Source organism: Pseudophryne corroboree, chromosome 5, assembly GCF_028390025.1.
Source record: "Pseudophryne corroboree isolate aPseCor3 chromosome 5, aPseCor3.hap2, whole genome shotgun sequence".
NCBI classification, from domain to species: Eukaryota; Metazoa; Chordata; class Amphibia; order Anura; family Myobatrachidae; genus Pseudophryne; species Pseudophryne corroboree.
The window spans coordinates 237,280,564-237,293,547 of NC_086448.1; the positions used below are offsets into that span (position 1 = coordinate 237,280,564).

The 12,984-nt window shown below is 40.6% G+C and overlaps 1 protein-coding gene across 3 annotated transcripts in view; it reads left to right on the top strand.

The window, feature by feature from the left end:
- The window catches only part of KCNH8 (potassium voltage-gated channel subfamily H member 8), a 667,193-nt gene that overhangs the window by 288,562 nt on the left and 365,647 nt on the right, over positions 1–12,984 (top strand). The window contains exon 1 of one of the 3 annotated variants that reach the window (XM_063922192.1): positions 5,902–6,070. The exons of the other annotated variants lie outside the window; for them this stretch is intronic. The gene's annotated coding sequence lies outside the window, so the exon portion shown is untranslated. Of the gene's footprint in view, positions 1–5,901; positions 6,071–12,984 lie in introns of those variants that run through there. 3 annotated transcript variants of the gene reach the window in all.

Consider the following 12,984-nt stretch of genomic DNA (forward strand, 5'->3'; position numbering starts at 1 on the left):
CACATTGCCCCATCAAGGGGCTGGGTAGAGTAGATTACGAGGACAGCCTTTTATTAGAATGCAGGAATATTCAGGTCATCCTGGACATGAAGAATAAAATTCAGCAGGGGTTACAGGCTAATTTCCAACCAGGGAGATTTAGATATATAGATAGGATGGGGCAGCAGACCAGGCAAAACTGAGCACTTTGGTCAACACACTCTTAACAGGATCAAGCATCGCCATTAATATGAATAATAATTAATTGTACATCGCAATGTCCATCATCTACTAGGCGCAGGCAGGTGATAAATTATGCCAGCAGGCAAACACAGGCAGAATAAGGAAGCGGAATAGAGATCTCACCCACAGAAGCCATCTTGGTTTTGCAGGCATATTCAGGCAGAGAAGTATGTTATACATCTACATCAGTACTTCCTTTTTGAAGAACCATTGGGATAAATAATAATAATAATAATAATAATTATTATTATTATTATTATTATTATTATTATTATTAAGAATAATAACCTTTGCTATATTTAATTTTTTGGCATGTTGGGTTCTTCTGTAACTTGCAATACAGTTTCATAAACATTCCAGTTAACTTGGTAAAATAACTTTCAATATACCCTTTAGCAATTTCAGTTGTCTGCTTTTAAAAACATAATGCAGAAAAATAATTTTCTTTTCAATATGTAACAATGGAGCTGCTTCTACGTGATATCTGTTTCATTAATAAAATATGAGAGATCATGTAGACGAGGTTTATATTCCTTAAACAACCAACAGTCTATTGAAGGCCATGAATATTTTCTATCAGTTTAATTAGATGGAAAAAAGAAAAAGCATTATTTTAATTCTAAAGTGCATTTGGTTTCACTGCAAATATTTTATTGCGTAGAATGAAAAACCAAGCTGGATATACAGTATGAACTTGGAACCGTAAAGAGCTGCGTTGCTTATAACAATTGTAGGAAACTTAGCTCATGTTTTCATTTTGAATAGACTTCTGACAAAGCAGCTAACCATTGCTCCATAAACACTTCAAAAATGCCATGGTTCTTTTGAATAGCTTTTCAAAGTTGTTGTTTTTTTCCATTTTCATGGCTCCTAAATGCAAGAGCACACGTGCTTGCATAACACTGATGATTTAATGCAGGCCTGGCCAACCTGTGGGTCTCCAGCTGTTGTGAAACTACAAATCCCAGCATGCCTTGCCACCGTTTTGCTATTAGGGAATGCTGAAACTGTGGCAGGGCATGCTGAGATGTGCAGTTTAACAACAGCTGGAGAGCCACAGGTTGGCCAGGCCTGATTTAATGGAACTCTAAATCCTATAAATCACTGCCCTATACAGGCAAACAGTACTTTAAACATGGGGGATCACATACATCAATAACATGGAAACTATTTAAATAAAATACATTTAATAAATCATGCACATAACTACTCTTAACCAGTGAGCTGGTCTCAGGGCCATTGAGAGCTGTAACGGGTCATGGTACTGAGGGAGGGGTAATGTCCCCATAGCAGCTAACCTAAGTCCGGGCTAGTTGCCGGGGCCCTGCGGTTGCCCAAGTAAATAGTACCTACTATCCCTCACACTTGGCACTGCTAACTGGCGCAGCCACATGGGATTCAACCACAGCCAGATGTGCTTTTGGGACACAGTCTCATCCTAGTAGTGATATAGCGATCTTTGTCCTCCGGCATTCTTGGCATTCTGGAGTACATGTGCTACTCCTAAAAGTGCAAAGAGGGGAATACAGCAGAATAACTGATTATCAGTATCCCCTGACAGGGGTTCTGCTGCACTCTGCAGGATAGTGAGGGTAGGGGATATGTACCACTGATGGGTAACTACACTGAAGGGGGGGGGGGGGGGGATAAATTGGTACTATGGGTTAGGGAAATTGTTTTTTTCCCACATAAAGTTCTGGTGGCCCTGGGTGGTAGATGGTGTACAGTATTTATATGTTACAAATGGAACGGGTGTGGGTTATAATTCCCCATTGGGGACCTACAGACCCTAATATCCGACCGTCCCTTCTCTCATTATGTAAATTTAAATGCCTGCCACACACATGGGCCTTGGTAAAGTTAGGGATTATTCCACTGTGAAGATGGCCTGGGGGAGCACCAGTGAATATGCTGCCTATGCAGATAAATCCTATAAATACATGCCTGCTTGTGTGATTTTTAGTAGCATGTATCACTGTATTTCTTTCCTAATACGGAATATATTCAGGCAAATGAAGACTGTATGCAGTGTTTCTTTGCTTCTGCTAATGCCACACTATGTCACGTGTCAGGTTTTAAATACAGTTAAAAATCCCATCTACAATAATCTAATTCTGCTGAATCTCTAAGTAAAGCATTCAGCCATTGAGGTTGAAAGAGGCAATGAGTTCCCCTTGGCTGTAAACCTGCCACATTGCATTTACCCAATTCACATTAGTGCAAGCAACAATTTCCACTGCAGCGAAAGCAGTGAAAATCCCACTATCAGTTTAACTATGTGGAAAAACTGATGCCAAAGTTATGATGCCTACAGTACCTTGCTAACAAAATCAGTGCAGATGTCAAAATACAACTTTTGCTGTTTTTGCTTAATTACATTTTACAGAAAATATTCTTTGTTTTCCGATTGGAGAAATTGTACTGAATAAAATCTCAACAGACTATAAAGTATGTACTATGCAAGTGTTCCCTCTTATTAAACTGCGATACAGTACATCAGCTCTCCATTATAGTATAAACTGCATGGATCCCGGTAGTGCCAGTACTACCAGTGAGAGAAAACACATTCCCTACTGTAGATCACTTTGCATTGTATTTCACAGTTGCATTTAAACTGTTTAGTGTTACATTCCCCAGAGATGAAGTAAAACCAGAGGAATAAATTGCCATCTGTAAAATTGCAAGTTTCATTATTTTCTATGGGAACTGGACCAGCTCAACTTAAATATTGAAACAACATAAATATGGCAAATGTAGTGGCCTGTGGCAGGGACAGATCTACCATGAACTCATTACGTTTAAGCTTCAGGGCCCCTAATCCCGGAGGGGCCCATTTTCATCTCTTGTTTTTATGTACAGTATGGTTATAGCTCATCACCAATAACACCATGACAACCAGGCTTCTAGTACAGCATAGCTGCTATTACAGCTTGGATGGGCATCACTTACCGCGGAAGCTGCTGTGAGTTGTAGTCTAGCTCTCTGGTTTGCACTCTGTGAATAGGGTGAAACGTGTATCTGTTTTAGACTACAATTCCTGACAGCTTGCAGAACTTCTCTTTGCGACATTCCCAGGAATGGTGGAGCCTGTGAGGGCCCATCCTAGGAAGGAGGCTGGGAACAATAAATGATGAAAAGGAGGCTGGGACAAAAAGGCATCAAATAAGATAATTTTCCTGGCACTGAGCGGTGTTTGCTTTCAGGTAGACATTAAAGAAGCTAGGAGGGGGGTGTACTGTAACCAGACCTGCCCCACATGCCCTGTTATCCACCACATCAGCCCTGTAGACTCTCTCTCCCTGTCAACCACTACATCTGACCCCGCAGACTCTGGCACCAGAGCCCTTATACACATTGTGTCAGGTAGAGCCTCTTATACACATTGCAGCAGGTAGAGCCTGTTATACACATTGCACCAGGTAATACCTTATGCACAATGCACCAGGCAGAGCCTCTTATACACATTGCGCCAGGTAGCCCATTATACACATTGTGCCAGGCTTATACACTTTGCACCAGGTAGCCCATTGTGAATGGATTCTTCGCACAAACCCATCGATGAGCGGCGATCCGCTTTGTACCCGTGCGAAGCACATGCACATTGCATTGCATACATATGCGCTGTTTAGACCTGATCTCCCGCTGTACGAAAACGCAGCCTAGCGATCAGGTCTGAATTACCCCCCAAGTGCTCCTATAAAAATAGGAAAAAGTATGCCCCTTGAAAAATTTCTAGTCAATCATCTAACAACTATTGTAATATATTACATTGTTAAATCAATTAGATACAGTATTTCAAATTTTATTGACTTTTATATCTTTTTTTAAACTTTATTTTGTTTTCATGGAAAAACATACTATTTGCATGAATAATTTCTGGAATATAGCAATAATAATAGCTTATTAGCACAAGAAAGATCAGCAACCACCTTTCTTTAACACCTTCACTGCTGAGGGTCTTCTTTGTCCTGAGTCCATTTTTTGATGTACAGTATGTGCTCATCACATTTAATTTTCAGTATAGCACACACAAATTATATATTGTCTTTTTTAGGAGACATTGGGGGGTATTCAATTATTTGAAAAGTCAGTTGGATGTCTGTTTTTTCCTAATAGACAGGAAAAACAGGTACCCAACCGAGTTTTCAAACAATTGAATATTCCACATTGCATATTCAGAAAATGTCATTATTCTTTTTTGCTCCATCTAACATGATAAAAAAGTTTTTTATTATTATTAATATTATCCTTTATTTATATGGCGCCACAAGGGTTCGGCAGCGCCCAATTACAGAGTACATAAACAAATAATCAAACAGGAAAACAGCAACTTACAGTTGATGACAGTATAGGACAAGTACAGGGTAAATAAACATAGTTACATCAGCAGATGACACTGGAATAAGTATCAGGTGGCAGAAGACTGCTGGATTTGGTGCAGTTGAATATTATTAAAGTAAGAAAAAGGATAAGCACATGAGGGAACAGGGCCCTGCTCATGAGAGCTTATATTCTAAAGGGGAGGGGTAGACAGACAGGGGTGACACAGATGGGGTACATAGAGAGCGTGGAAAAGAGGGTTAGGATGAGATTTGGCTGGGTTTGGTGAAGAAGTGGGCCTTGAGAGCCCGTTTGAAGCTTTGTAGAGAGGTGGAGAGTCTGAGGGGGAGAGGTAGGGAATTCCAGAGAAGTGGTGCAGCACGTGAAAAATCTTGGAGGTAGGAGTGGGAGGAAGTAATCCATAGGCAGGAGAGTGCATTATCAGAGCGAAGAGGACGGGTGGGAGTGTAAAGGGAGATAAGGTCAGAGATGTAGATGGGAGAGGAGTGGGTGAGGGCTTTGTAAGTGAGTGTGAGAAGCTTGAAATGGATTCTGAAAGGGAAAGGGAGCCAGTGAAGGTCTAGTAATTTTTCCCTTGAAAATGCAAGAAAGTGAACTAAAAGCAAATATAATTTAATTAGGGAAAAAAAACACCACAAACAAATCGGTGTGGTCAAGGGCATTTCATCAGAAGAGAATTGCCTATGTGCTCTTCTGTGCGGGCCCTCCTCATGCCGGCATATGCGCAGTGTATACTGTTGCATGAATATCTTCAGGAAAATTATGGCAGAAACATTTTGACAGTGATTTCCATAGCAGCAGCTGCCTGGTAAGTATATTCATTGAGTGGAGAGTGTACAGTCCCTTATCACAGGATCCCCTTGTGGGCCGCACACCCAGCAAGCATTACAGATACTCCAGTGTTTGTAGTTCTTTTTTCAACATTAATCCATCTTCCCAAAATTGTAACTGGCAAAATTCTACATGTAGGTTTTCACAACAAAACCTGTACTTGAGTATGATAATGCATTTTTTATTGTAACCCCTGTAATGCTGGGGTTTATAGATATTAAACTACAATAATTAATATATGCTGTATATTGTTATAAGGAAACAATTGAGTAATTAACCATAGAAGGGATAGTGTAGGTGGTATTATATTATATTTGTTATGATATATTCTTTTTATCACAAATATGTATTTTGTGTGTACTTAGACATAATACGTGGTGTGGGACAGAATCTGGAGATGGTTCTGGCTGCCTAATACTAGCTAGGGTCAGTGCTGCAGAGTGTGCATGAAGACAGTTATATAAAAGTGGCAGTTGAAGTGAGGAGTCAGTTACAGCTGGGAGCATCTGATAAGCAGCAACTGCTGCCGAGAGCTGACCTGAGGGAGTGGTGCAGAGGCTGAGGAGCTGCCGGGACCTGGGGAAAGCATCAATACAGAGTGTTAGCCCATAATGGATGTCAGAGAGCTCCATCTGGAAGGGCCAAGCACTGCAACCAAAGGAAAAAGGGGCCTGAGGTACAAAAACCTTTTAATGCATACATACTCAGAGGGGATATATGACACAGTTGTCACTCTATCTAGATAGAATTAGTCCACAAGCTATAGGGGAATTAACTAACAGGGCAGTCCATACAGCATATTCTCCAGGATAGCCATTGTGAGGCTATACATGCAACACTATTACAAAGTAGAACAGATACTGTATAGAGCCAGAGAGCAGTACAACAAAGAGTCTAAAGCTGGGCATACACTATACAATTATCTGACAGATTGTCTATCAAATCTGGCTGGTTGGAATGAAAATCTGGTAATGGATGAGAGCAAATGACGATCGACCATTTGTTCCCAAACACTGGGAAATGGACAAAACCTGTCATTCACGGCTTTAACCAATTTGCATGAACGACAGTTTTTGTCCGTTTTTCAGTGTTTGGGAGCAAATGGTCGATTGTCATTTGCTCTCATACATTACCAGATTTTCATTCCAACCAGCTAGATCTGGCATATAATTGTATAGTGTATGCCCAGCTTTAATATTATCTGTAGCAGCTTAGCTGTAAGCAAGGCTGAAACTAGGATTTTCAGTACCCGGGTCAAGGCAGTAATTTGTTGCCCCCGCCCCCCCCCCCCCTCACACACACAAACAAAAAATCAAATAATTTTACACCACATTATGTCACACAATAGAGACCCTTACTCACATTATGCCACACAGTAGTACTGTCCTTTATAGCACATTATTCAACACACCAGTATCCCTTAAACATATTATGCTACACAGTAGTAATGCACCTTATATACATAATGCCAATCAGTAGTAATGCCCTTTGACTCAAGTTCATAACATGGGACCATGGGAGAAGGGGGGGGGGGGATGAGAGAGTTGGGAGAGGGGAGAGAGAGGGGTGTGGGAGAGAAAGAGGGGGGGAGAGTGAGAGAGCAAGCCCAGGCTTGGAGTGGAAATGAAAGTAAACAACCAGTTATCACACTGCATCACTGATGAAGATGCAGGCTGCCACCAGTCACAACATACAGCACCCCGCTGACACTGACAGTAGCAGTCAGAATCCGGGAGTGGATTCCCACACACAGCAACCCACTGCCCCTACAGTGCTTTGTTCATCACTCAGTTCATTCAGTTGCAGACTTTACAATCAATCTAAAATCCTGATTGTCAAGCAGTACTTTACCGTGAGGATTTTAGATTGATCATAAAGTCTGCAACAGTCTGGATGAATGGAGTGCAGTGTGGTGGAGGACCAAGTGCTTGCAGGCAGTGTGCTGCAGGATGTGATTGCCTCCCTATGGATTCACCACTGACCCCGAGTCCAGTGCCCAGAAGGAGGGGAGCAGGAGTGGCTGGCTTACAAAGCCAGATGAGGTCTCAGCGCCCCCTCAAATCCAAAACCATGGGCGCACCCTTAGCCACCCCACCCCCTAGTTGTGGCCATGCTGTAAGCTATAATGGGGTCTACCATAATGAAGACATATCAGCGATCATTAGAATTCATCTTAGAAATAGAAACCTTAAATCACTTTAGGAGGCACAGGGACAGATGTACTAAGCCTAGAGAAGTGATAAAGTGGAAGGTGATAACACACCAGCCAATCGGCTCCTAACTGTCAATTTACAGGCTGGGTTTGATAAATGATAGTTGCTGTAGACACTGACTGGCTGGTACGTTATCACCTTCCACTTTATCACTTCTCCAGGCTTAATACATTTGCCCCACAGTTGACTAACAATAGCCATTCACCACAGCTTAAACAGAACATAGCATCCCCATGCTCATACTTGCAAAAAAAATAACTAACCAGCAGTAAGAAAAAGCCAGGTGGCGATTCATCAAAGCTTGGAGTGAGATAAAGTGAAGAGAGAGAAAGTACCAGCTAATTAGCTCCTAACAGCTATGTTACAGGTTGTGATTAAAAAATTACAGTTAAGAGCTGATTGGTTGGTACTTTATCTCTTTTCAAGCTTTGATAAATTTAACCCTAAGTGTGCAACACCATTAGTTGTTGTAACTACCCAGAATCTATGGGCCTAATTCTGAGTTGATCGCAGCAGCAAATTTGTTAGCAGTTGGGCAAAACCATGGTCCTCATTCCGAGTTGTTCGCTCGTTGCCGAGTTTCGCTATATTGCGATTAGTCGCTTACTGCGCATGCGCAAGGGTCGCAGAGTGCATGCGCTTAGTTATTTTACTCAAAAGTTAGGTATTTTACTCACGGCATAACAAGGATTTTTCATCGTTCTGGTGATCGGAGTGTGATTGACAGGAAGTGGGTGTTTCTGGGCGGAAACTGGCCGTTTTATGGGAGTGTGCGAAAAAACGCTGGCGTTTCTGGGAAAAACGCGGGAGTGTCTGAAGAAACGGGGGAGTGTCTGGGCGAACGCTGGGTGTGTTTGTGACGTCAAACCAGGAACGAAACTGACTGAACTGATCGCAATGGCTGAGTAAGTCTGGAGCTACTCAGAAACTGCTAAGAAATTTCTATTCGCAAATCTGCTAATCTTTCGTTCGCAATTCTGCTAAGCTAAGATTCACTCCCAGAGGGCGGCGGCCTATCATGTGCAATGCTGCTAAAAGCAGCTAGCGAGCGAACAACTCGGAATGAGGGCCCATGTGCACTGCAGGAGGGGCAGATATAACATGTGCAGAGAGAGTTAGATTTGGGTGGGGTGTATTCAAAGTGAAATGTAAATTGCAGTGTAAAAATAAAGCAGCCAGTATTTACCCTGCACAGAAACAATATAACCAACCCAAATCTAACTCTCTCTGCAAATGTTATATCTGCCCCCCCCCCGTGCAGTGCACATGGTTTTGCCCAATTGCTAACAAACTTGCTGCTGCGATCAACTCAGAATTACCCCCTATGTCCACAGCATACTGTATATTGGAGAAATCTGCTTTGGTCCATTGGAAGAGCATTCCCCATAGGGGCTTTCTATGGGGCTGCAATCTGAATCTGGCCGAATGCATCAAACTCCAGAAACCTGCAGTACTTGACCCCAATAGCCAATACCATCTTTAAATGGCATTAGACATTTTAGTCTATTAGCTACAATATCACAAAGTGGGCTGATAGCCTGAGCAGCTGGTTATTATGGAGCTGTCTAATATTATTATTATTATTATTAATAATAATAATAATAATAATAATAATTATTATTATTATTATTATTATTATTATATTTATATAGCAGTTTTCTCCAAATAGGACTTAAAGTGCTTTACAATTGTCTTTACAGCTCAAAATAAAAAAACAACAACAGTAGATATTAGTGAAATGCTTGAGTAAATACTAAATAGATAAGTCTTTAGTCTATTTTTGAAGGACTCTAGAGTGGAGGCTTCTCTCACTGTGCGGAGAAGAGAGTTCCATAGAGTAGGAGCCACAAAGTTGAAAGCTCGACCTCCAGATAAATTTAGGGAGAGGAATTAGGGCAGACTTAAATGTAGATAAGCCATAAACAATTTACTGTCATTGAATGAACTCTGGGACTTGTAACTGTAATTTGTCTTGCACAGTGTTTGAAATTACAGTTTCTGTAGAAGCTGATTGGTTAATTTAGGCAACTACTGAATTCTCTCTCTCTCCAAAAGCTAAACCTTGTACTAATGGGCATGCACACGTGGCACTGGCACCAATGGGTGTAACAATTGAATTGCTCCGATGGGCACCCGTTATGTTAGCACATCCACAAAAAAATGTAATTCCCCTGTTTAACTAAAAAGAAGCTTGGTGCAGCAGAATCACACGGGACATGGAGTGTCGAGGGGAGCTATTTGGTGCACCTTGAACTACAGCATAAAATGACACATCTGTAGAGATTACTTTATTTTACATTTATTTTTCTTCAGTACATTTTATACCTTCCAAAAATGTATTTCATTTATGAACCGCCTAACATACCAGTGTGGGAAAACTATCCAAAATGACTCTAAAACATATGTGTTAGTCAATTTTACTAAGATTTCTAGTATTTTAATAATTTTGGAGAATTAAAGAACTGCCAGGTGAGGTCTCAGTAGTGATATTACTCTCTCTGCTTTACTTACCTAAACTTGCATTAGATGGATAGCATGATAAACTACCAGTGCTCCTTAATGGAAACATAGAACATTAATATAGAATATTACTGCAGAAAAGTTCCCCCTAGTCTACACTTTTTTGTTTGGCTTAGCAAGTGTTTTGGGTTTTTTTTGATTGAAGGGCTTGTTTATTATTGAGTGTTTGCGGGGATTGTTTTTCTTGGTTATGGTACAATAGGTCAACAGTGAAAAGGTTAACAGTGTCTAGGTCGACACCAAATGGTCTATATGCACAAGGCCAACATGGATAAAAGGTCGACACAAGCATAAGGTCAAAATGAAAATGGTCGACACATGAAAAGGTTAACACAAGTTTTTTTATGCTTTTTGGGGGTCAATTTGTGGGTTTTAGCACATGAAACTCCAATTAGTGTACAGCATCCCCTTGCATGGCTCGCGGGTAGGTTACCATTCCCAATCGTAGTTCACGTGAATAGTACAGTATGAAAAAGGTGAAAAGAAATGCAAAAATGTTTTGCAAAAATCCTGAACCTATTGACTTTTTGACCATGTTGACATATAGTGTCAACCTTTTGCCCTATGGACCAGATACTGTTTTTCTTATTATTTTTTATCTCAGCCTATTATTATTTTTATCTCAGCCTAAACAATAACAATATGTTTATTCCATTCATTATTTCGCTGTATAAGTTCACACCACAACTGTATAAAAGGCAAAATTAATTGAAGTGTGAACCAGTGCACTTCATGCATGTCTGCTGTCTCATCTCAGGAGGTGCCTCTGTAGATCAGGTGTGAGCATCTTGTTGTAAGGATAGATAAAAGCATTTTTAGAAGCTCTTGGTTTAAGCCTCAGAAATGGTTTAAGTCTCATACTTACTTTATATTAATAGCTTATATTAAACTAGAGAACCGTTTCAGAGTCCTCATTTAGGTACAGGATAAAAAGTCAGAAACATTGTACCACAGTGTAGAAACAAAAACATCATACAAAACATTTTTTCACAATAGTATATGAGAAGTGAGAAAGAAAATAAGAACAGATTAACTCATTAGTTTCATTATATTATAAACAGAAATAAAAGAGGTCAGCAAATCAGTATACAGGGGTATAAGAAAACAATAGTAAAATTGCAATAAGCCAGTAGATCCTAAGTGATACATGTACATATAAGGGAAGTGAGAAACCCAACTCCCACACCCATGAATGCGACCCTTTCAGGGTGTATATAAATACAATCTATTGAGATACTGTGCCCCTAGCCCCCTACCCAGTCTGGAATGACACCACCTGTCCCATTTAGCATGAAAATAATGCATAGCATTACAAAGTTTAAATATCTGTTTCTCGTGACTGATTACATCATGAACCAGAACTCTCCACTTAGGTGGAGTTGGAGGATTCAGCTGTGAGCCATGTGCAAGGAGATACCGGTACAGTATTGCAGAGTGTGTCTCCTCCAAGTCTATAAAAATAAACATGTTCTAGGATGAAGGCCAGGGAGTGAGGGATCAGTGAGTAAAATATTATTCCAGACCTGGGTCTAAAATGGAAAACTCTAGGGCAATGCCGCAATAAAAGCCAAAAATCATTGCTATCCTCGTTACATTTGGGGAAGATAGAGTCTGTTCTAAGATTGGCTCTCAACAGGGTCTCAGGTGTCTGGTAGACTCTGTGTAAAACATAAAAATGTACCTAGTTACATGGGGTAGTTAGGTTGTAGAGCCCAAAGTGGCTCAGAGGGGCAAGTTGATTAGGGAATATTCTAGTATTAAGAGTTGCATACATGGAGAAGATTTGACTCTTGGAGACCAGCTTCATCACCAGAGACCAGAGACCAGAGGTGACATAGTAGAAGTTACATGAAGAAATTGAACCTGTACTGCATGGCGAAGCTGCAGATATAAAAAAAAAAAGTTGTATTAAGGAGGCAAATTAACTTTGCAGTAGCAAGAACTTAAAGCATCCAACAATGTGCAAAGACCCAAGAGAGAGAGAGAACACCCTTTGTGAGTCATGTTGTCAGATGATATTTTAAGCAGTTCATGGTAGGAACTATTGAACCACAGAGGTGAGTCTGTGTACAAGTCTGTCCAGTCATATAGGGTATGTGCATAATGCCACATAAAGAGAGCCTGTTGTAGCAAAGGAGATAAATCAGACGGTGAAAGACCAGAGAGTAAGAAAAATAGAATAGAAAGAGAAGGCCCCACCCGTTCAGTCAGAAAGCCCACCAGTGCCAACCCAACAGAAACAGTGGTCCATTCAGATAAATGAACTAGTTCAGCAACTACAGTATATAATACATCCTCAGATTGGGAAGACCCATCCCTCCAGAGGATTTGGGCTTGCTCAGAGTCTTAATGGACACTCCAGTAGACTTAGTACCCCAAATAAAGGAGATCAGAATACTATCAATAACAGAAAACACTACTTTAGGGATATAGATTGGGAAGTATTGCAGAATATATAAGTACTTAGGCTGGATAGACATCTTAAACAAATTAATATGACCCAAAACCAATAATGGCAGTTTTCTCCATATGTGAGCCTTCATTTTAAAATAAACCGTTATGGGATGCACGTTTTGAGACACATAATCAGAAGCCAGTGGTGTTATCCAAACCCCCTAATATTTAAATCTCAATGTCCACTGTAAGGGACAAGTCACCCTGCAGGAGGCAGGCACCCGGAGAATGGAAAAATACTAGATTTATCCCAGTTGATGAGTAAACCCGAGAGACCCAAAAGGTGTTGACAATTTGTAACATAGGCAACAAGGACTCTTCATTGTTGCCTAGAAACAATAACATGTCATCAGCATACAAAGCTACAAAGACAAGAAAAGAAAATGGAAGATTCCCTTGCACT